The following is a 21,953-nucleotide window of genomic DNA, read 5'->3' as shown; positions in this document are numbered from 1 at the left end:
TTTACATTTGCTTGATACTTTTTTTTTTAATTGCGGTATAATTGACATCAGATACTTTCAAAAAGAAAGATAATGGTGTGGATAGAGGAGGTGCCTGATAAATGCTAGCTTCCCTTCATCCTGTCTTGGGTTCTGCTGAGGTAGGTCCAGGAGACAGGCTGGCTTTCAGCAGACTGAGAAGGTGGTCCAGGCAGGGAGATACGCATGAGCAAAGGTGTGGAAAGGCAGGACTGCCTCGGGCTCGGGTGAAGGTCCGGGAGATTCCCGCTTCTGTGGAGGGAGAGCCCAGCAGGGAGGCAGGGCCTGCGCACAGGGGCCTGGCCGTCCTCAAGCAGCCAGCCCCTTCTCTCCTTGCACTTCTCTCTGCACCTTGTGTTAGGTGGGCACCTGCCACGTTTATGAGGTCTCCGGGAGGAAGTCATCCCCGGGGGCAGCAGCTGGGGCTGCCGCCTGGACAAGGAACCTACAGCTGGGAGCCAGGGTGAGCTGGAGGACACCCCGCTCTGTGGGGACTTTTTCCTCCTCCGTTTCCTGGTTCCCTGACAGAGTGGAGCTCTCCCCGCAGGAAAGCCTCATTAACCAGAGCTTGCTGCGGAGCCTGGGAAACCCGAGGCCGGCCCTGCTTGCTTGCTTCGCTGCATGGGCTGCTTTACCGGGCTCCCCCTAGCAACTGTGCCCCCGTTTTCATTTTTGCTCTGGGGATTTTTCTCTTTTCCCATCTGGGCTCCACCTTGTCCTCCCCTTTCGCAGTGTGAAGGGACATCAGGAAGCCCTTGGCCTAAGGAGAAGTTACAAGAAGACTCCTATGGGCTGAATGGCCAACCTCAGTGACCGGGGAGGAAGCCGTCAGGGCAGGGGATGCCGCGTCAGCCCTTGAGGCCATCAGGCTGGGTGGGGAACTTGGACTGCCCAGGTCAGCTGTTAGGAATGCCTGAGCTACCAAAGGGATTCAAACCCAGTTGGGGTCACCCCAAACCTGGCCAGACATGTCCCATATCTAACCCAAGAGTACGTTGGTGCATCCTGTGTGACCTCTATCAAAGTGCAGCTGGGCTCTGCCCCCTTCCCCTCTGTCTGTTCTGTCCCCATCTGAGTCCAGCCCTGTCACCCCTGCCCAGGACACGTGGACAACTAAGCTGGCTTCCTCAGGGGTCTTCCCACTCTCATTCTTGTCTTCCTACCAATAGAGTGATCCTTTTAAAACATAAATTAGATCACATCACACCTCTGTTTATAACCTTCTGAAAGTCTCCCTTTCTTTTGGGAATTAACTCCCAACTCCTTACCCCTGCCCCCAGGCCCTGGGTCGTGGGCCCCCGTCTGTCCTTCCAGACTTGTCCCCTGCACCCTGCTTTGCTGGCTCTAGCTCACTACTCACCCACTTGCTCCTGGGACACCAAGCACAGTTGTTGCCTTGGGGCCTTTGCCTTTGCCATTGCTATTGCCATTGCCATTGCCTCTGCCTGGAAACTCTTCCCCCAGATCTTCAGGCAGCTGACTCCTGGGAACTCTGGCCTCAACTCACATGACACCTCTAGAAAGGCCTTCCTTGACCACTTCCTCAGACAGCCTGCCAGTCCTGTCACATTGTCACATTCTCTTGTCTTCAGGACACGTATCACAAGGTGTCATTATCTTGTTTGACTCTCTGTCTACTCATTTACTATCTCTTCCCCACTAGAGTGTGAGCTTTGAGAGAGCAGGACCTTGCCAGCTCGTTAGCTTGTTTTCCTTGGGCCCAGGACAGTGCCTGACACATAGCAGGTATTCAGGAAATTGTTGTTGAATAAATACATGAATGCGTGGCAAGCTGGTGCTGAGTTTTGGGAATGGGGTGCCAGGCCTGCACCTCCCTTCTAAAGGCCAGCTCTATGGTTTAGCTCCTATTCCTTCTCCTGTGTGTCTATCTTTGCGTATAGGCTGGGCTTGCTGTGGGAACACTGCTCAAGTTTGGCTGGAATGCCTATAGCAAAGAACAGCGAGGGCTTTCCAATGTTAACGTGCACACAGACTACTTAGATGTTGTTGCAATGCAGATTCTGATTCAGTAGGCCTGCCTGGGGCTTGAGATTTTGCGTTTGCACCAAGCTCTCAGGCGACAGTAGGGTTGGTTTCTAGATCACACCTTGAGTAGTGAGGGCACAGAGTGTTGGAAGGATACATTTGAAGTCCTTATCTTTCTTTTTCTTCCTTTCTGTCCAAATGTGGTCTTTCTCCCATTTGATCTCAGCCTTTGTGACCATGTGGGAATTTGACCTGGGGCATTGGGGCTCTGTATGAGGAACACTGTTCCAGCACTTGCCAGAAGCTGCCAAGGGTGGTGTGGGCTGCCACAGAGGTGGTTTATTCGCATCCTTGGAAATGTTCCTGTGAGCTTAAAGGTCACGTGTCAGGGGTATAGATGCCTGTGGGGGGAGGAGAAGGCCCCTCCCTGCAATTCAACTTTGTGTCTCTGTGTGCCTTCTACAAACTTGTGGAACTAGGATCTCAAGTTGGGGCTCATTCACCTGTGGTGACTTTTGTAGGTCATCTAGCAAGCCCTCAATCCCCACCCTTGTTAGGCCACCCTTCCTTAGTGCTTGGCATTCTAAATACTGTGTGTGTGATTTGGTGGATAGGGTAGGGGGAAGCAGGGGTGACAACTTGGCTTTGGGAGTAGCTCATTCATATAGGGGATGTGATGCTTGACTTGATTGGGTGGCAGGGGGGCGGTTCTGTATTTCATATTAAGTCTTCCCTCTTTCAGTCTGGTTCACTGGACCGTGACTGAACTCCTTTGTATTAGTTAGGACAGGCTAATGCTGTGTAATAAGCTCTCAGTGACTCGTTAAAATAGAGGGTTTTTTCCTGCTCATGTCATAGACCCAAACAGGTTCTTGGATGGCTGTGTTCCAGGTAGTCATTCAGGGACCCAGACTCTTGCATCTGGGGATTCCACCCACCGTGGATCTCTGTATCCAGTCAGCAGGGGAGGGAAGAGAGAATGTGGAAAATTATAGGGATATTTTATGTGCTGTCTGGAGAGGACGCACATCATCCCTGCCCATATTCCATTGGTCAGAATTCAGTCACATGACTATACCTCTCAGCAAGGGAGGCTGGGAAATGTGTGCCCAGCTATTAGTCAGATACTATGATGGAAAGTAAGCATTTCAAGGAACAGTTTTTTACAAGAAGCATACAAGCTTTTGAAAGGAGGCAGGTATATCAACAAATAATCACAATATAGTGGTAAGTACAGTTCTAGAAGTATGACTAAACTACGGAGGCAATCTAGAGGAGGGGGTAAATGAAGGATAAGCCTGTGCAAAGGCCTCAGAGATGTTGACAGCAAGAGATCACATGGGGTGAGGCATTCTGTGCAAAGGCCCAGAACAGCATGGATGCGGAACGGCATCTTATGTCCGGGGAAGATTGCAAGCAGGCCATGCAGTATATGCAGTGTGTGGGGATGTACAGTGGTAGCAGGGCATATAATTTGAGAGGTCAGTTCGAGCAGAGGTTATGAATAGGTGTGTGTTCCTGGGAGGCAGAGAGCCAACAAATGGCCTGAAGCCAGAGATAAAACCATGGGAAGGGAGATGATAGCAGTGTTGGGAGATGGTGCAACTTAGCACTCTTTTTACTGGAACCTCAAAGAGGCTTCATGTGTTTTGGTCTCTCAAGCTGTGAAGTTTCTAATAGAGGAGGAAGTTAGGGGGTATGGGCAGGTGACCTACCCAAGTCACCAGGTATAGCGGTGCACCTGGCCAGAACTCCTTGGGCTTGCCTGGCTTTTGCTGGGTCCACCTGACAGCCCAGGGTCTTGCTGAGGCCTCCAGCATCTTTGAAGAAGCTTTCAGCACTCTCTCTGAGTTTTAGGATGGCCCAGCCAATATTGGTGCTGACCAAAAACACTCCCAAGCACAGGAGAGGTGAGCTCTTAGGAAGCCAGGGTTCCGTACTGACCAGGGAAAGGCCACAGGAAAGAGCTGGACTCTGCCTGGTGACTCCAGCATTCTCCTTCAGCCTATTCTTTTGTTTTTTCCATTTGCACAAGACTTTGTGGGGGTGGAGAAAGATGAAGGTACACCTGGAAGTACCCTGACCCATTTGTATTCTAACAAAATGGGAAGGAGAAGCTCAGAGAAAGGGATGGAAGAAGGGAAGGACATTGGATTTTTTATTAGAAGCATCCCACTTGGCTTCTGTCCAAGAGAGCCATGTCAAGGGAGTGTGTTGGGGACTAGCTCTGGACTCTCACTGCCTTGAACAGCAGCCGGGGTCTGGGAGCACCAAAGATCTGCCTTGGTCTCATCTCTGCCAAGAACATGTTATCTTTGTTCCAAACTTTGGCCAGAATTTGATCCTATGGTGGCTAGGATGCTTTAGGGACCACAGTTCTGGGCCATTTAGAGGGATGATCAGGATGAAAAAAATTGAGCATGTGGTTCAGCCAGAAAAAGGTCAGTCAGAAGGGGGAAATCCACTCTTTTTCCTTCCCTCTTCACCTTCTTCAGGTCCTCTCACTCTTTGTTGATGGTCCTCGGAGGTAGGTGTGGGAGGGGGGAGTGTCAGGCAGCTTGAGGGTACATGAGGGGTTAGAAATCTTGAGAGGGTCTCTGGTGAGGCCAAGGGATAGATAGGGACCCGACCCCCAGAGGGAACAGGGTAATCTCAGTCAGTACCCTGCTGGAAAACACACACATCGCAGTACACACACACACACACACACCAGTGTGGGCAGGCTCATCTTAGGCTGGCCTCATCCTCTGTGGGGAGGCGGATTTCTTTGGCAGTCTGTCCCACACACAGATGTGTCTTTCTCCACAGCTCCATCCCATGTACTGGCCAGATTTATCTTTCTAGATTCCCACTTCCACAGAGTTACTCCTGCTCAGCATCTTCCAGGGCTCCCTTTTGCCTGGAAGAGGAACTCCAGGTTCTTCCTCTCGGTCTCAGATGACCTCTCCAGCCCTGCCCCTCACACTGCCCAGTGCTCCCTGTCCCGGCCCTAGCACCCTGCCCCTCCAGCTGCACACTTTCCTGGGGACAAGAGGAAAGCAAGGTCACAAGTAGAGGGGGACTGACACACTGGGGTGTTGGGAGGGGCTGGGGTAAGCTCCAGTTCCACAGACGAAACCACGCCTCAGGCTCTATCCCCAGGGCAGCTCTACCCCTCCTACCTGAAGCCAGGCTCAGAGCTGACTGCATCCCGCCCTCTGACCCTGCCCCGTCTGCCACCAGCTTGCCAGGTGGTCAGCCGCCCTACCATCATGCTGTTCCCTCTTGGCCAAGGGGAACGTGAGCGATCTCACATTGGGACAAAGAACAAGAGCTTTAAGAAGTGAGGCCTATGAAGTTACAGGTGAAAGACTCTGAAGTCCTTTTAGCCATTGTCAGGGTGGAGTAGCCTGGTTGATGGCCCTGAGCAGCTTCCCAGAAGCAGAAAGGGCTGTAAGCATAGGGGCGCCTGGATGCCTCAGTCGGCTAAACGTCTGACTCTTGGTTTTGGCTCAGGTTATGATCTCATGCGTTCACAAGATCGAGTCCTGAATTGGGCTGTGCACTGATAGCACAGAGCTTGCTTGGGATTCGCTCTCTCCCTCTCCCTCTTTCTCCCCTGCTCCTGTGCTCACTCTCGCTCTCTCTCTCAGAAAAGAAATAAATAAACTTTTAAAAAGTGTATTTAAAAAATAAAGAGATAGGAAGGTAGCCCTGGAGTCTCTTCACCTGGAAAAAAAGTGACCCCATTTATCAGGCACCTACAGCAAGCCAAGTACCACACTCACCCGTGTTACCACATTGAATCCACACACGACCATGGGCGCCTGTTTTTACTCACTCCTAGAGGGTGGGGTGGGTCCCAGAGGGGTTAAGCGGCTTGGCCAAGGTCACCTAGTTAGGAAGGAATAATTTGGAATTCTGACCCTTCAGAGCTCAAGCATTCCATCAGTAGCTAGAGTATTAGTAATGGTAAAACAGTACTGAGAGAGGCGACTGCTTCTGGTTTCCTCTGTGCCTGTTAAAGCGCTTTGCAGATATATTTTCTCTGTTCAACTTTGCTTCGGCCAATGAGGAGGAGAAAAATAGGCTTGACCCCATTTCATAGATGAGTAGACTAAGACTCGGAAAAGTTAAGTAGGAATAATTGTGTTTGGCATTTGACAGCACTTTCTCATGTGTCTTCTATTTGGATCTTCACAACGCCTATGGGGACAGGACAGGTATTTCTACTTCACTTCCATAGTCACCCACAAGCCTCAGCAGGCTGGAACTAGAACCCTCCTCTCTTGACTCCCATCCCCTGCTCTTTCTCCCAAGGCTGTGGGTCAGCGTTGTGGGGGGTGGTGCATGGGATGAGCCCACAGGGTAGTTTCAGGGGGAGACAGATGTAGCCACCAGTTTGGACACCTTCTAGACTTGAGGAGGTTTTCCTGGGATAGCGCTGTCCCGTATGTCTTTGCTTTCTTTGCTCTGTGTCCATCCTGCCACGGGTGTTGGGCTATCTGCCCAGACCCCACCACATTAATGTCAAACATGTCCTAGGCAGCGCCCACGCACCTGATGAGCTGCTGGAAAAGCTGGAGGCTTCCTCCCCAAGCCCAGCCCACGCACACCAGCTGGACAGCTCCCCTAGGGCCCCTAGATGCTCATAGCCAGGCCCGTCTGTCCCCATACTCTCCCTGCTGCCTCCTTGACCTCAGGGCTGGAGCGAGCTTTGCCAGGCACTAGGGACCCAGGCTGATGCCATGACAAGAGGGATGATGAAAACAGTAATGATAATGTGCTTGGAGCTCTTAGTCTGTGCCAGACTCTGTGCTAAGCCCTTTACACACGTTGTTTCTTCTTGCCCATCACATCAGGCAGGTTCTGTTACTGTCCTCATTTTACAGATGAGGAAATCGATTTGAATCCAGATCTGACTGGCTATGCACCACTGGTTACTCTTATTCACATTTTTCAAAATGGTGTGTAGGTCCCACTGCGAATTCAGGAAGAGACCTTTGGTGGTGTGTGGGCAAATGCTTTTATCTTTCAACGGTTATATATTGTTTCAGTGTGTGTAGGTGTTAGGGGTTGAAGTCTTTCGTGTCCCCCCCCCAATTCGGATGTTGTAGTCCTAAACCCCAGTGCCTCAAATGTGGCCTTATTTGAAAATAGGGTTGTTGCAAATGTAATTAGTTAGGATGAGGTCATAGTATGGTAGGGTGGGCCCCTAATCCAATGACTGGTGTCCTTGTAAAAAAAAAAATTTGGATCTAGACATGCACACAAGGAGGCTACCATGTCAAGATGAAGACAGAGATTGAGCTGATACTTCTGCCAACCCAGGAACACCAAGCATTGCCAACAAATTGCTATCAGAAACTAGAAGAGAAGCATGGACACAGCCTTTAGAAGGAGCCAATCCTGCCGACATCTTGATCTCAGACTTCCAGCCTCCAGAACTGAGATAGGACATTTTTGTTGTTTAAGCCACTCGTCTCTGGTACTTTGTCACAGCAGCCCTAAGCTAATACATTAGAATACACACACACACACACACACACACACACACACATTATATGCTTATGATTTTATAGCTACTCTTGCTTTGGGTGGGGCTTATGATAGCTGAATAATGGCCCCCAAAGATAGCCATATCCGAATCCCCAGAATCTGTGGATGTTACCCTAAATGGTGAAAGGGACTTTGCAGATGTGAGTAAGGATCTTCAGAAACAGAGAATATTCTAGATCATCCAGGTGGGTCCAGTGTAATCACAGGAGTACTTGTAAGAGGGAGGCAGGAGAGTCTGAGAAGGAGCTGTGACTACAGAAGCAGAATTTGGAGTGATGTGCTTTGAAGACAAAGGAAGAGGCTGCCAGCCGAGGAATATAGGTGGCCTCTAGAAGCTGCAAAAGGCAAGGAAACAGATTATCCCCTGAGACTTTGGAAGGGAAACAGTGCTGCTGACACTTTGATTTTAGCCCCTGAAGACCCATTTCAGACCTTCTGACCTCCAGAACACTAAGAAAATAAATTTGTGCTGTTTGTTCCTGTTGTTGTTGTTTATTTATTTATTTTGAGAGGGACAGAGCATGAGCAGGGTAGGGACAGAGAAAGGGAGAGGGAGAGAAACCCAAGCAGGCTCTGTACTGTCAGCACTGAGTCCGATGTGGGGCTCAATCCCACAAACTGTGAGATCGTGACCTGAGCTGAAATCAAGAGTCGGACACTTAACTGACTGAGCCACCCAGTTGCCCCAAATGTGTGTTGTTTTAAGCCACTAAATTGTGGTAATTTGTTCCGGCAGTGTTAGGAAACTAATATCCAATTTAAATAAGCATTCAAGTTTTTCCAGAAAGGATCCCAAAGAAAAACACTTAGGTATGGATCCTATGTGGACAAGGGGCTTGTACACACATTTGGGCAACCCTTTCTGTGCTGTCCAGCCTCCAAGGGGGAAATGCATGGCTTTGAGAAGCCCCATGACCTGGGCCTCACTTTTGCCTCAGTTGCTCCTTTGCTGTGTGTTGTTGAGCAAGTTACCTAACTTGTCTGTGCACCTGTCCCCTCATGTATAAAACACAGGGCTAATAATACCTACCCTGTGGGTGGCACATAATCATTGCTCAATATTTGAATTCTTTTTGACTCTCACAACAGCCTGGAGAGGCAGGCAGGAGAGGATCAATTCACTGGACTTTTCTGAGCAGACAGTTCCTGCTAGTCACTTGCCCTGTGTGGTTGGTCACAGTGGGTGTGGAGGCCAGGGCACTTGTGAAACCCCCGGGGCTCCTTAGTCTTGAGATCTCAGCTCTGGGAGGGCAGGAGTCCTCCTAGTGCAGGGTTTGCAGAGTCAGACTTGGAGTCAAGGAAACTTTTCTCAACAGTATGCTCCAATGGTCTTTGTACACAGGATGCCGGCGGCTTCTCGAGAGGCTACCTTGGATTAGGCAAGGCCACATTGACATTTGTGGGCTCCCTGGAGAGACTGATGATTTGCTGTTGCCTTCAGACTGGTGGGCTTTAAATACGTGTTCAGAAGGTCTTCAGCATCTGTGGGAAGCTGGCTGGAGAGAGTGAAGTCCCTCTCCCCCAGCCTCCTCCCCTGTCCTGGATTTTTCATTTCAAACTCATGCCAAACCAAGAAGTTACCAGACCCAGCTGCTATAGATAGCAGTTTAGTATTATTTCTTGAGCAGGCATCTGGGGCATCTCACCTGCCATCCCCACCCCAGAGTCTCCCACTACATGTGGCACCATCCCTGAGTTCTAGAAATGACACCGTCTCTCCATCATGTCCCATTTCCAATGACACTTGAGGATGCCCTAATTGCCCTGTGGAGTAGCACTCCAGGCATCTGCCCTTATCCTGCTCCACTGCCAACTGTGTGGTCATCCCCAAATCACTGGAATAAATGATCAGGGGCCTCCACCCTGGATCCCACCACTTTCTCTGAGATTTCATGGCAGCATTCCCTGGGATTCATGAACAAGGCAGTTCACTCCAATCTGACTGCTTCATCTAGCAATCCTGACACTCCCAATGCCAACCCTTTGTATTTGCCATTCCTGCCTTTTGAAGGCCTTTCTCTCCTTTCTGCAAGGCCTAGCTATACCGTGTCCTCCTCTGAAAGGTCTGCTTTGCTCACCCAGCCATACAGATCTCATCCTGCCCTGAACTTCCATTTTGTGGCTTTATTCATCTCAGCAAGGTGACACTCATCTATCTAATGGTACTAAGTAGATCTCCTGTGTCCATGTGGCTCTCCCAGCATGCAAACAGATCAGGGACCATGAGTGTAAGTCACTCTTTCTGAAATACACTCATCAGTGCATAGGATGTTATAAGGTAAAGGCTTGACTGGGAAGGGAGGATTTGAGATAGCGAAGGTTTGCATATTTTCCCAAAAATGGTCAAGGAAGATTTCTTTGACTTGTTAAGGACCTTGGAAGCAGGGTTGGGCCCACTCTCAAAGTTGGGGTGTGCTCCAGTGTCCTGTGTTTTGGCTTCAGCATGGCCTGGGCCCATCCTCAGCAACCAAATGCTCCAATTAACCAAATGCTCCTTCTTACCAGGATGGATGTTTCTGCTCTGCATCCTGTCTCTCTCTCCCTGGATGCTGCTTCCGGGATATGTGAGGTCTGTTCCCTAAAGGCTGTAGTGGTTTTGATAAGAGTGGTTTTGATCCCTCCTGTCTGCCCACCCTCAATCTGACCTCATCCTGGGAATATTCTGAGCAACTGCCATGCAGCCTCATGCCTGCACAGCCCCTTTCTGTTTATAGAACACGCCTGCCCCAGCATTTTGTCTGGGCTCTCATATCTGCCTCCTGAGTTACATCATCTTCCCCATTGCATAGACGAGGATAAATGCGTTGCAAAGGGTCACTCGGTCAGCTGGTTAAGTTTGGAGCCCAGACTCCAGATTCAAGTGCTGTGCTCAGTGCTCTTTGCGTGGCTGCTCCTGGGTTGATAACGAAAGAATTTCAGTGATTCCTCTCTAGTTCATGTCCATGCCCTGCTGGTTTTCCATGTCATAAAGCCAGGAGATCTTCTCTCTCTCTCTTTTTTTTTTATTGTAAGAAATCCATAATATAAAACTTACCATTTTCTAAATTGTGGTAAAATATACATAACATGAAATTTACCATTTTAACTTCTATTTTAAAGATTTTTTAAAAAGTTTATTTATTTTGAGCGAGAGAGTAGGGGATGGGCAGAGAGGGATTCAGAGACTTCCAAGCTGGCTTTGCACTGCCAGAGCGGAGCCCAACTCGGGGTCGAACCCATGAACTGTGTGAGATCATGACCTAAGCTGAAACCCAGAGTCAGATGCTTAACTGATGGAGCCACCCAGGTGCCCCCCCCATTTTAACCTTTTTAAGTGTACAGTTTATTGGCATTTAGTACAAACCACATTGGGGTGCAACCCTTGCCACCATCCTTCTCCAGAGCTTTTTCATCCTTTTTTCTCCTTTAAAGGGGCTTAGTTGGGACTCCTGGGTGGCTCAGTCGGTTAAGCGTCCGACTTCAACTCAGGTCACGATCTCGTGGTCCGTGAGTTCGAGCCCCACGTCGGGCTCTGGGCTGATGGCTCGGAGCCTGGAGCCTGCTTCGGATTCTGTGTCTCCCTCTCTCTCTGCTCCTCCCCCGTTCATGCTCTGTCTCTCTCTGTCTCAAAAATAAATAAACGTTAAAAAAAATTTTTTTTTAATAAAAAAAAATAAAAATTGTATTAAAGGGGCTTAGTTTTTTATACCTTCTGGGGGTTAATTTCTTTTTAATGAGGGTGTTAGAACCTTTCAAAGTCCCAAGGTGTGGATCTCTTGAAGGTTCTCATTGATCTTGTATATATCATCATATTGCTTGTGGATACTAATGGTTTTACTTCTTCCTTCTGAGTCTCTCATTTATTTCTCTTGTGTTAATGCCTTGGCAAGGATCATTAGTACAATAATGGAGAGATGTAGAGATAGTGGCAATGTTCTTGTTTGTCCCAGAGTTTCTTCCCTAGGGATTATTTTGGTAGATAAACATTTTCAGATTAAGGAAGTTTACTCCTATTTCTTACTTGCTAAAAAAAAAATCATAAATGGATGTTCAGTTTTATCAAATACTTCATCTACCTATATGAGAATAATCGTTTAGTTTTTATTCTTTTCCTTCCTTCCTTCCTTCCTCTCTTCTTTCCTTCCTTCCTTCCTTCCTTCCTTCCTTCCTTCCTTCCTTCCCTCCTTCCTTCCTTCCTTCCTTCCTTCCTTCCTTCCTTCCTTCCTTCCTTATTTCCTTCCTTCCTTCCTTCCTTCCTTCCTTCCTTCCTTCCTTCCTTCCTTCCACTGAATTTATTCATTCAGACCGTGGTAGTCAAGAGACTGGGTTTGAAGGCAGAATACCTGGCTTTGAATCCCAGTTCCATACCTTGCTAGTTTGGGCAAGTTATTTAATCTCTCTGTGTGTTGGTTTCTTTCTCTGGAAAATAATAACACCTTAAAGAGTTGATAATGCGAATTAAATGAGATAAGCCATGTGAAAATTCTTAGCACAGCGACTAACACAGAGTTCTCAATAAATGTTATTTTTACTATCAAGCATTTATTGAGCACGTGCTTTCTACCAGGACCTATGCTAGATGCTGGGACCTCAGAGGTAGGGTAATCACATGACCCCATTAACCAGTACAGTCCTGGAAGTCCTGTTTTACACCTGTTATCCTGACATAATTATTCCTAGCATTCTCTTCCACTCTCAAAATTGCCAGGTTTGGATGATCAATTATTTGTTCACCAACTTACAGATGAAGAGATCTATGCATTGTGGATGTGGAGGACCTGCTGGGCCTCATTCACAAATGAGCTTCCCAAACGTGTAGCAGAATTATGGTTGTCGTCAAGGTAGAGGTTCTCAGAGCCCCGTAGATGTCACAAGTCTTTTCCGTGTCTTCCTGTTTGTGTTTTTGCCCACAAGAAATCTGCTGCCATCATTATTAGCTTTGTTCCTCTGAATGTAATGTATATTTTTCCTATGGCAGTTTTTTAAGATTTCTCTCTTTATTACTGATTTTGAGTCATGTGTTTATGATGTGAATTGGTGTAGTTTCTTTTGTTTCTTATGTTTGAAGTTGGTTGAGTTTCTTGGGTCTCTAAGTTCAAATGAGAAATCACAAAGGAGGGGCTGCCTGGGTGGCTCACTCTGTTAAGTGTCCCACTTCAGCTCAGGTCATGATCTCACAGTTAATGAATTTGAGCCCCACCTTGGGCTCTGTGCTGACAGCTCAGAGCCTGGAACCTGCTTCGGATTCTGTGTCCCTTTCTCTCTGCCCCTAGCCCGTTCATCCTCTCTCCCTCTCAAAAGTAAATAAACATTTAAAAAAAATTTTTAAAAGGAAATCACAAAGGAAATTTTATTTTATTTTTTTATTTTTATTTTTTTTAATTTTTTTTTCAACGTTTATTTATTTTTGGGACAGAGAGAGACAGAGCATGAACGGGCGAGGGGCAGAGAGAGAGGGAGACACAGAATCGGAAACAGGCTCCAGGCTCTGAGCCATCAGCCCAGAGCCTGACGCGGGGCTCGAACTCACGGACCGCGAGATCGTGACCTGGCTGAAGTCGGACGCTTAACCGACTGCGCCACCCAGGCGCCCCAGAAAGGAAATTTTAAAACTTAGAAATGAATTTAATGAAAGATGTGCAAGACCTCTGCATTGAAAACTACAATACATTGCTGAATGAATGGTAAGATCTAAATAAATGGAAAGATTTACCATGTTCATAGATTAGAAATCTCAATATTGTTAAATAGCTATTCTCCCTAAGTTGCCCTACAGAGTCCATGCAATTCTAATTTAAAAAATTTCAGGGGGGATTTACGTATTTTATTTTGTAGAAATTAACCAATTTATTCTAAAATGTGTTTGAAAATGCAAAGAATCTAGAATTACCAAAACAATTTTGAAGAAGAAGAAAAAGTTTGATGTCAAGACTTAGCTAAAAACCTATAGTAATCAAGAAAGCATGGTGTTGGTGTCAGGATATATAAATCTGTCACTGGAACAGCAAAGAGAATCCAGCAGTAGTAGACCCACACATATATTGTTAATTGGTTTTTGACAAAGGAGTCAATATAATTTAATGGGTGGAAAGATAGTGTTTTCAACAAGTTTTTCTGGAATGATAGGCTCTCTTTACCCTAAGAATTATGTATTGAAGTTTGATATTAGATTTCATTTGAACAGAGGACCCTGCTGAATGTCCCCCCAAGAGGATTCGCTAGTAATTGTTTTAGAGGTGCTCTCCAGTCTCAAATCCATGGTTTTTATATCTTCATGTGTAAGTTCAGGGTTGTGCTACAATTTTGAGAGCCACGAGACACTAGTGTGATGACCCCTACCCCAGATGGGTAGCCAGCACTGAGCCTCGTACTTTGGGGTGGAGGAACAGAAAGAAAACATGAAAGGAGATTACTTCTAGGATGGCTGTGTGATGAGCTCTCTCCCTAGTGAAACAACCAAAAATGGTGAAAATCTTTTCTTTTCTTTTTTTTTTTTTTTTAATCTAAGTCTCTGGAGATTATCCTAAACAGACAATTGAAATGGCAAATAGAGAAACATTTATTTAAGAAACTCTAAATTTGCCATTGTAAGAATGGCAAGGGTCTGTGGCATTTGACCCCCAACCCCCACCCAATCTCAGCTGATGTATGCAGCCATCAACACAGGGCCCCCTCTCCCCCCAGGTCCCAGTCTAGGGCTACTATAGTAATTGTAACTAGTAATTATAACAATTATTGGATTTATAACATATATAAATGTAATATGTATAATAATAGTAGTACAAAAAAAAAGAAAAAGACTGTAGTTATATAGGATTAATGTTTCTTTATCTCACTGGAACTAAGTTATAAACCTAAAGTAGATCCTGATAAGGTAAGATGTATACCATAAGCCCTAGGGAACTATGAAGAAATAACTAAAAAATATAGTGAAAAAAATATTAAAGGAATTAAAATGTTATACTAGAAAACAGAAGAGCTGTAATGGTTATACTGATATCAGACAAAATGGACTTTAAGACAAACATGTTACTGCATAAATGAGAGAGACATCCCATGTCCATGGACTAGAAGACTTAATATTGCTAAGATGGCAGCACTCCGCAAATCCATCTGCAGATTCCGCCCATGTATTCCTGTCACATCCCAGTTGGCTTCTTTGCAGAAATTGACAAGCTGATCCCAAAATTCACATGGAAATTCAAGGGACTACACATAGCCAAAACACTTCTGAAAAAGAAAAAGAAAATTGGAGGAGAGGACTCACATTTCCTGATTTCAAAACTTAATATAGCAAGAGAATAACAAGACAAGCCACAGACTGGGAAAAGATATGTGCAAAAATTTGATGTGACTGTTATGCAAAATATACAAAGAATTCTTAAAACTCAACAATAAGAATGAAGTGCCTGATTAATGGATAGGCAAAGTTCTGAACAGGCACCTCAGCAAAGAAGGTATTTGGGTGACAAATAAGCATATGAAAAGGTGCTCAACATTATATGTCATTAGGGAATTGCAAATTAAGATAATAATGAGATACTACTAGATACCTATTAGGATGGTGAAAATCCAAAACATTGACAATATCAAATGCTGGTGAGGATGTGTAGCAGTGGAAACCTTTGTTCATTGCTGGAGGAAATACAAAATGGTACAGCCACTTTGAAGACAGTTGGCAATTTTTTACAAAATTAAACATATTCTCACTATACAATTCAGCAATCACCCTCTTTGGTATTTACCCAAATAAGTTGAAAACTTTGGTCCACACAAAAACGTGCACAGGGATTTTTATAGCAGCATTGTTCATAATCATGAAAACTTGGAAGGAATGAAGGTGTCCTTCTGTAGGTGAACAGATAAATAAATTGTAGTAATCAGACAGTAGAATATTATTCAGTACTAAAAACCAAAACAAACTATCAAGGCATGAAAAGACATGGAGGGACCTTATATGCATGTCGAAGAAGTAGAAGAAGCCAACCTGAAAAGACTACATACTATATGATCCCAACTATATGACATTCTGGAAAAAGTGGAACTATGGAGACAGTACAAAGATGAGTGATTTCCAGAGGTTAGGAGGAAGGGGGTGAATAGGAAGAGCATAGAGGATTTTTAGGGCAATGAGACTATTCTATATGATAGATCATAATGGATACATGTCATTATACATGTGTCCAAACCCATTGGATGTACAACACCAAGAGCAGCCCTACTTTACATTATGGACTTGGGGTGAGAGTAATGTATCAATATAGTTTCATTAGTTGTAACAAATAGACCACTCTGGACTGGGATTTTGATGGTGAGGGAGACCAGGAGTGTGTGGGGTCAAGGGATATAGGAGAACTGTATGTACTTTCTGTTCGATTTTGCTAAAAACCTAAAACTGTTCTGAAGAATGAAGTCCTTTAAAAAGAAAACAACTTGGGGCACCTGGGTGGCTCAGTCAGTTAAGTGTCTGACTCTTGACTTCGGCTCAGGTCATGATCTCACGTTCTTGAGTTTGAGCCCTGCATCAGGCTCTGCCTTGACAGTGCAGATCCTGCTTGGGATTCTGTCTCTTTCTCTCTCTCTGTTCCTCCCCCACTCATGTGTATGCTTTCTCTCTCTCAAAATAAATAAACTTAAAAAGAAAAAAGAGGGGGCGCCTGGGTGGCTCAGTCATTTAAGCATCCAACTTTGGCTCAGGTCATGATCTCGTGGCTTGTGAGTTTGAGCCCCGCATCGGGCTCTGTGCTGACAGCTCAGAGTCTGGAGTTCAGTTCAGATTCTGTGTCTCCCTCTCTCTGTGCCCCTCCCCCATTCATGATGTCTCTCTCTCAAAAAATAAACATTAAAAAAAATCAAAAAAGAAAACAACTTAATGCAAAGCTTTAGTAATCAAGATGGTATGGGACGGCAAGAAGGATAGATGTACAGATCAAAGGAATTGAATTGAGAGTCCAGGAATAAACCTAAATGCTTATGATAAACTGATTTTCTACAGGGTACCAAAACCATTCAAGGGGAAGTATGCTTCCTCTTGGGCAATGTGATGAACTTGTACCAAAAAAATCACAAAAGTCTGTGTGAAGGACTCTAATAGGGAATGCAAACCAGGAATGCTATTAGAATTCAAAGAAAGGTGGTGGTGACCTGCGTCTGGGATGGTCAAGGAAGGGTTCCCAGAGCAGATGCCTCTTGATAAGGCCATCAGTGAAGGAAGGGAAGGGGAAAGTACATTTCAGGCCACAGAGGATGGGAAATTTAAGAAAAGCCACACGTATTGCTATTTATTGTCCCTCTCTGTCTCTGTGATCCTCCTGCTGTGTCCCCAGCATCTAACCCAGGGACTGGTAAGCCCTCAGTTAGTAGAATGGACAAACCAGTTCTAAGGTTTCCCTTGATCCTTCATGGTCCCCGGTGATACTGGGTAGCCTTGCCTCTTTTTGAGGGGAGGTTAAGAAACCCACCACCTCTTGTGGTAATGTCCCCTTTGTTCCTGAACTGGAAATGGTGACAGGATTAAGGCTTGAGGGTTGGAGCCCCAGAGCGGGAGTGGCCGGGAACCCCACCCTCGCGGAAGGGTGAGGAGTCGGCCTCTTGGGTTACACGTGTGCCCCAGCTGGGCTCGGGCCCACCCTTCTCTCTCCTCAGTGTTTATTGCTGCTCAACCCTGCCCAAGAAGAGCTGCCGAGTCAGCTTCCCTGGCTGGGCCAGCTCTTGGATTTGAGCTGCTCTGTATCTCTCACACTATCCACCCCTTAGATAAACAGCCCAGCATCCTCCACACGCCGCGAAGTTCTGATGTGGCTGCAAAGAGCTGCATTAGCCAGACACTTCTCTCTCTAAGAAGGACCCTGGCAGTGGGCCCTGCTTTTCTTCCAGCCGAGTCAAGCCCTTGCTGGAGTGACAGGGGAATCCACTTCCTGCCTGAAAAGGTGGTCGCAGCGAACTCCAGGCTGGGCGGGGCCTTCCTGCCTCACTGCCCACGCACTCAGTCCTGGGCAGGCCTCTTCACACGAGGCAGCCCCCTCAGCCTTCCATGTGAGTGTTTTATCTGTCAAAGCCAGCCCTGAAACCTGGGTGCTGACCAGGCTACAGACCCACTTTGCCTGGCTTTCTGGGGGGAGGGCATGGCGGGGGGGTAACATTCAGATTGTATATCACACATGGCCCAGATGTTTATTCCATCGCCCGCCACTCTGCCATACTGCGCCTGCATGGAGATGACGAACCGCGCAGCTTTGCAAGCCCTCAATACCGAGTAAACTCAGCTGGGCCGCCTTTGCTTGGTTTGCTCTGGAGTCTGAACCAGGGGATCTGCTTTCTTTGAAAGGTGACCTGTGGGCAGAGAAAATGTCACCTTCAGCTGGTGTTTCCTTTTTGCCTGGCCGCTGGGCCTTGGGGATGACAGGGAGGGCAGATGCTGAGGCTCTGTGGCTCGGCCCTGTTGGTGGGGATTGGTGCCAGGTGTGCCTGGACTCAGCTCCTGGGGGCTGGGGAGGAGCGGTGCAGGCCTGCCGGGCACTCACCCTGCCGGGCTCTGGAGAGGACCCGCTGACCCAGTACTCTGGGCAGATGGGTTTGTCTTGGCCTCTGGAGGGCCCAGACTAAGCCAGAGTGGGGAAAGAAGAAAATGTGTTAGAGAAGGAGGAGGTGGAGAGAGGCCAGCTGCAAAGCATCCTCCAACAGGCCTTTTGAGGGGAAATTCAAATCTGTGGGGCTGTTAGATGACCCCTGCCTTCCAGGAGACACGTGAACCCACTGAGGCAGTTCACTGCTCTTTCGCAGGGAAGGCCCAGGGAATGTGACTCTGCCAGGACAAAGCTGGCTTCATCTCCTACAGGAAGCCTTCCCTGACCTCCCCCTTCAGAGCCTACAGGATCCTTTTCATACATCCTCACTGTTCTCTGTCACTCCAGAAATTGCTTGTCTATTTCTAGCACCACAGCAAAACCTCACAAACTTCCGAATGGGGCCCAGGAAACTGCATTTTTAACTAACACCACGCCCCCCCTTCCAAAGATGGTTCTGGCATCTGCAGACTTTAGACTACACTTTGAGAACCATCTTGCCCCAGTAGAGCCTCTCCAGTAAAAATATAATATGAACCACATGTGATTTTAAATTATCTAGTAGCCACTTAAAAACATAAAAGAAAACAGGTGAAATTATTTTAAAAGTATTTTTATTTAACATGATATATCCAAAATATTATCATTTCAATATACAATCGACACAAAAATTGTTAATAAGACGTTTCACGTTTCTTTTGCACTAAGTCTTTGAAACCTGGTGTATATTCTACATTTACTACACATCTCAGTTTGGATGGGCCGAATTTCAAGCGCTCAGCAGCCACACGTGGCTAGTGACTGTCACATAGGCAGAACAGCTCTAGAGCTGTGTAGTGAGTACGGTCCACGGGCCAGCAGGTCCAGCATTACCTAGGAGCTTGGTAGAAATGCAGGTTCTCAGGCCCCTGCCTGGCCCTATTGGATCAGAACCTACCTTTTCATGGGTTGGTGAGTACATCATATGCATGTTGAAGGTGTGATGCCCTGCTCTACACCTAGATTGTGAGCTTCGTAGTGTAAAGACTATAATTTACCTTATCTCTAGCATCTAACAGAGGGCCTGGCATCTAGGAAGCACACAGCAAATGTTTTTGGAGGAAAGGAATGAATGCATGAACCCTGCCTGCCCCCTACTCACTCCCGTTGGCCCCATATACCCTGTGCACTGTGAGAGTCTCAGAATCTTAGGAATCAGAGAACAAGTGTATGTCAGAGCTGACAGGACATTAAAGTTTTTAAAGCCTAACTTCTTCGAGCCCCAACTTGGGTTAATCCCACAGTTTGTTGGGCACGAGCCACCTTCTTTCAGGACAAGAGCGGTTCAGTGAGGGCAGACCACTCCACACCAGGGCGCGTTGCTGGGCCTGCCTTCCTTCTCAGACATCTCTGTACTCTTCCTCAGAAATTCTATAGAGCCATTGCTCGGAGAGACCATAGGCCTGGCCTCTACATATTAGTTATCCATCAATTTATTCTCAGTCTTCTTCCAGAAAAGATTTAAGGCACCTCTAAATATGCACAGATTCCAACAAAATGAAACAAAAAATAGAAATAGTAGTAAGGAAGTGTGCATAGGCGCATGGACAAGGAGGTTTCCTCTAGCACGATTACCTATGGTAAAGTCTGAAACAACCTACATATTCACAGTAGGAGGGTAGATAAATAAACTATGGTGTATCCAAAGACTGAAATTCTAGGTTGCAGTTAGTTATGGTGGTGCTGATATGGAAGTATTCATTGACGTGGAAAAATGTTCACTATAGAGTGTCAGAGTGTTGAGGAGCTTATTTTATTTACATGCATGGAAGAATGTCTGGAAAGGATATATACCCTAAAACATTAATGTCACTTTTTCCAGGGGAGGAATTATGAGTGATTCTCATTCTCCTTTTGATCACCCACTGCTTCTGTAATTTCTGGTTTTTCCCTTCAGTGAACATGAATTTTTATGTGATACTGAAATAAAATGTACTAAACAGAATATGGGTGAGAAAAATGGGAAAAGGAGAAAATGGGAATTCTACTGGGTATTGAATTTGTTTGAAAATGTATCAATTAAGGAAAAAAATCCTAAGTACAGGTTTATGGTGTTGTGTCCCGGTGGGTATATTTCCATGAAGTAGGCACTTATTAGATGTTTGAGAGATAGACTTACAACATTAAGGTTTGAAAACTCATGAGCCAGCTTTTGTTAAATTTCAGTCTGTACTCAGGAAGTGAAAGTTAATAATGGTGCAGTCTCTGTCTTGTTTTGAATCGAATCCGACCATGACCCGCCCTTCACGTGTGGGCTCTAAATAGCCTGCGTGCCTGTGTGTATTGGATGATGATTGTGCAAGAGAGCATCCTGAAATCATGTGTTAGCGCTGGGTGAGGGTGAGGGGTGGGGTGGATGGGAATGAGTGCAGGTGCATGCACACGTGTGAAATCTAGCACAGGACTACTTTAGCCACCTTCATACTGGCACTTTGGTCCAAGCCTCCATCATTAGGCTCCTGCCTGGTATCCTGCTTCCACCCTATGGCTCATTCACCACCGTGAAGTTAAGCTGTCCTCCCCGTGATACGGCCCACCTCTCAGATCTCATTGCCTGTACCTCAGCCCCTGCTCGCTCTACTCCACAGCAGCCACACTGGCCTTTTCAGGCTCTTTTTGCACTTCCCGTTCCCCTGCTGGAACATTCTCTCCCTTCCTTGTGGCTTGCTTCCCCACCTCCTGCGGTCTCTACCAGATTGCCATCTGATTCCTAAGACCTTTCTCAGCACGCCATACCAAGGAACAACTTCTGTTGTGCTCCAACACCTTACCCTGCTTCATTGTTCTTCATAACATTTATCAATACATATTTGTTTGTTTACTGTTTGTCCCCCTCCACTAGAATGTTAACTTCCTGAAAGCAGGGACTTTGTTGCTTTTCTTTCTGGCCATGTTTTTGGTGTTCAGTGCTCTAAGTAGGTACTCAATAAATATCTGAAGGAAGGAATGGACTTCGGATATCATGTGACTGGTCTTCCTCATTTGACCAAGGAGGGGCCTGAAGCCCTACTGAACAAGCTTCCACGCCTTGCCCAGGGTCACACAGCTGGGGCAGCAGGGCTAGATCCTGCCCTGGTCATTCTGCTTCAGCCTGTGCCTTGGAAGGAAGATTAACCACACACACAGGGGCTGTGGCCTCGTCCATCCTGTCTCCTGTGTGTTTTTCCAGTTTATGCAGAATTTCAGCCCAGAATAGCAGAAGAAAAAAATAGTTGTTCCTCCAGAACCCTGGAAACTCTTCCGGTGGGTCTGTCCCTGGAAAAACAGCAGCAATCTCAGGGTGGGAAGGTAGGAAATGGAGGAGGGGGTCTTACAGCGTGGGGGCAACGGGCTGGGTTTGGTTTTATAATTAAAATAACATCTGAGTCTGTTTCCGCAGAGCAGTTCTGGAAGGTGGGTGGTCTGTCTGAAGTATCAGGTGGGGCCTTCCCCTGTCCTGGCCCAAGATGGTTTGAGATGGCCAGTGGCTAAAGGGCTCACCTAGCAGATAACATATGAAAGAAGCTGAGCCCAAGGAAGGCTCTGGAAACCCCACCTGTAGCCTGGCCTGGAAAGCCTGCTGGTCTCTACCCTGGTCTCAAGAGGGGGCATCTTCAGATACTTCTCTCTATGCCCCCACGCCTCCTTGAGATTGTTCAGACACCCCTTTGATGCATAGAGAGCTCTGGCCTCCTCTCTCTCATGCCCCATGTGGTTTATTAATCGTCTGTGGAATAGGAGATTGAGGTGTCACTCATCCGTGTGAGGGCAGTGGGGCCCTGGAGCAGTGGAGTGGAATGGGGAAGGGACTCTGAGGGCTCTTCCAGTCTTCTGAATCCTGTACCTCTG

The 21,953-nt window shown here is 46.7% G+C and overlaps 1 protein-coding gene across 8 annotated transcripts in view; it reads left to right on the top strand.

Annotated features, from left to right (window-relative positions):
- The window catches only part of SH3PXD2A (SH3 and PX domains 2A), a 242,693-nt gene that overhangs the window by 68,629 nt on the left and 152,111 nt on the right, over positions 1-21,953 (top strand). Inside the window, exon 1 of one of the 8 annotated variants that reach the window (XM_086680777.1) lies at positions 21,073-21,368. The exons of 6 other annotated variants lie outside the window; for them this stretch is intronic. The gene's annotated coding sequence lies outside the window, so the exon portion shown is untranslated. Of the gene's footprint in view, positions 1-21,072; positions 21,414-21,953 lie in introns of those variants that run through there. One more of the 8 variants, XM_086680776.1, reaches the window with a different exon arrangement.

Source organism: Puma concolor, chromosome D2 (genome assembly GCF_028749965.1).
Source record: "Puma concolor isolate L17-30 chromosome D2, mPumCon1.1.hap2, whole genome shotgun sequence".
NCBI classification, from domain to species: Eukaryota; Metazoa; Chordata; class Mammalia; order Carnivora; family Felidae; genus Puma; species Puma concolor.
This window is presented reverse-complemented; position numbering and strand designations above follow the sequence as displayed.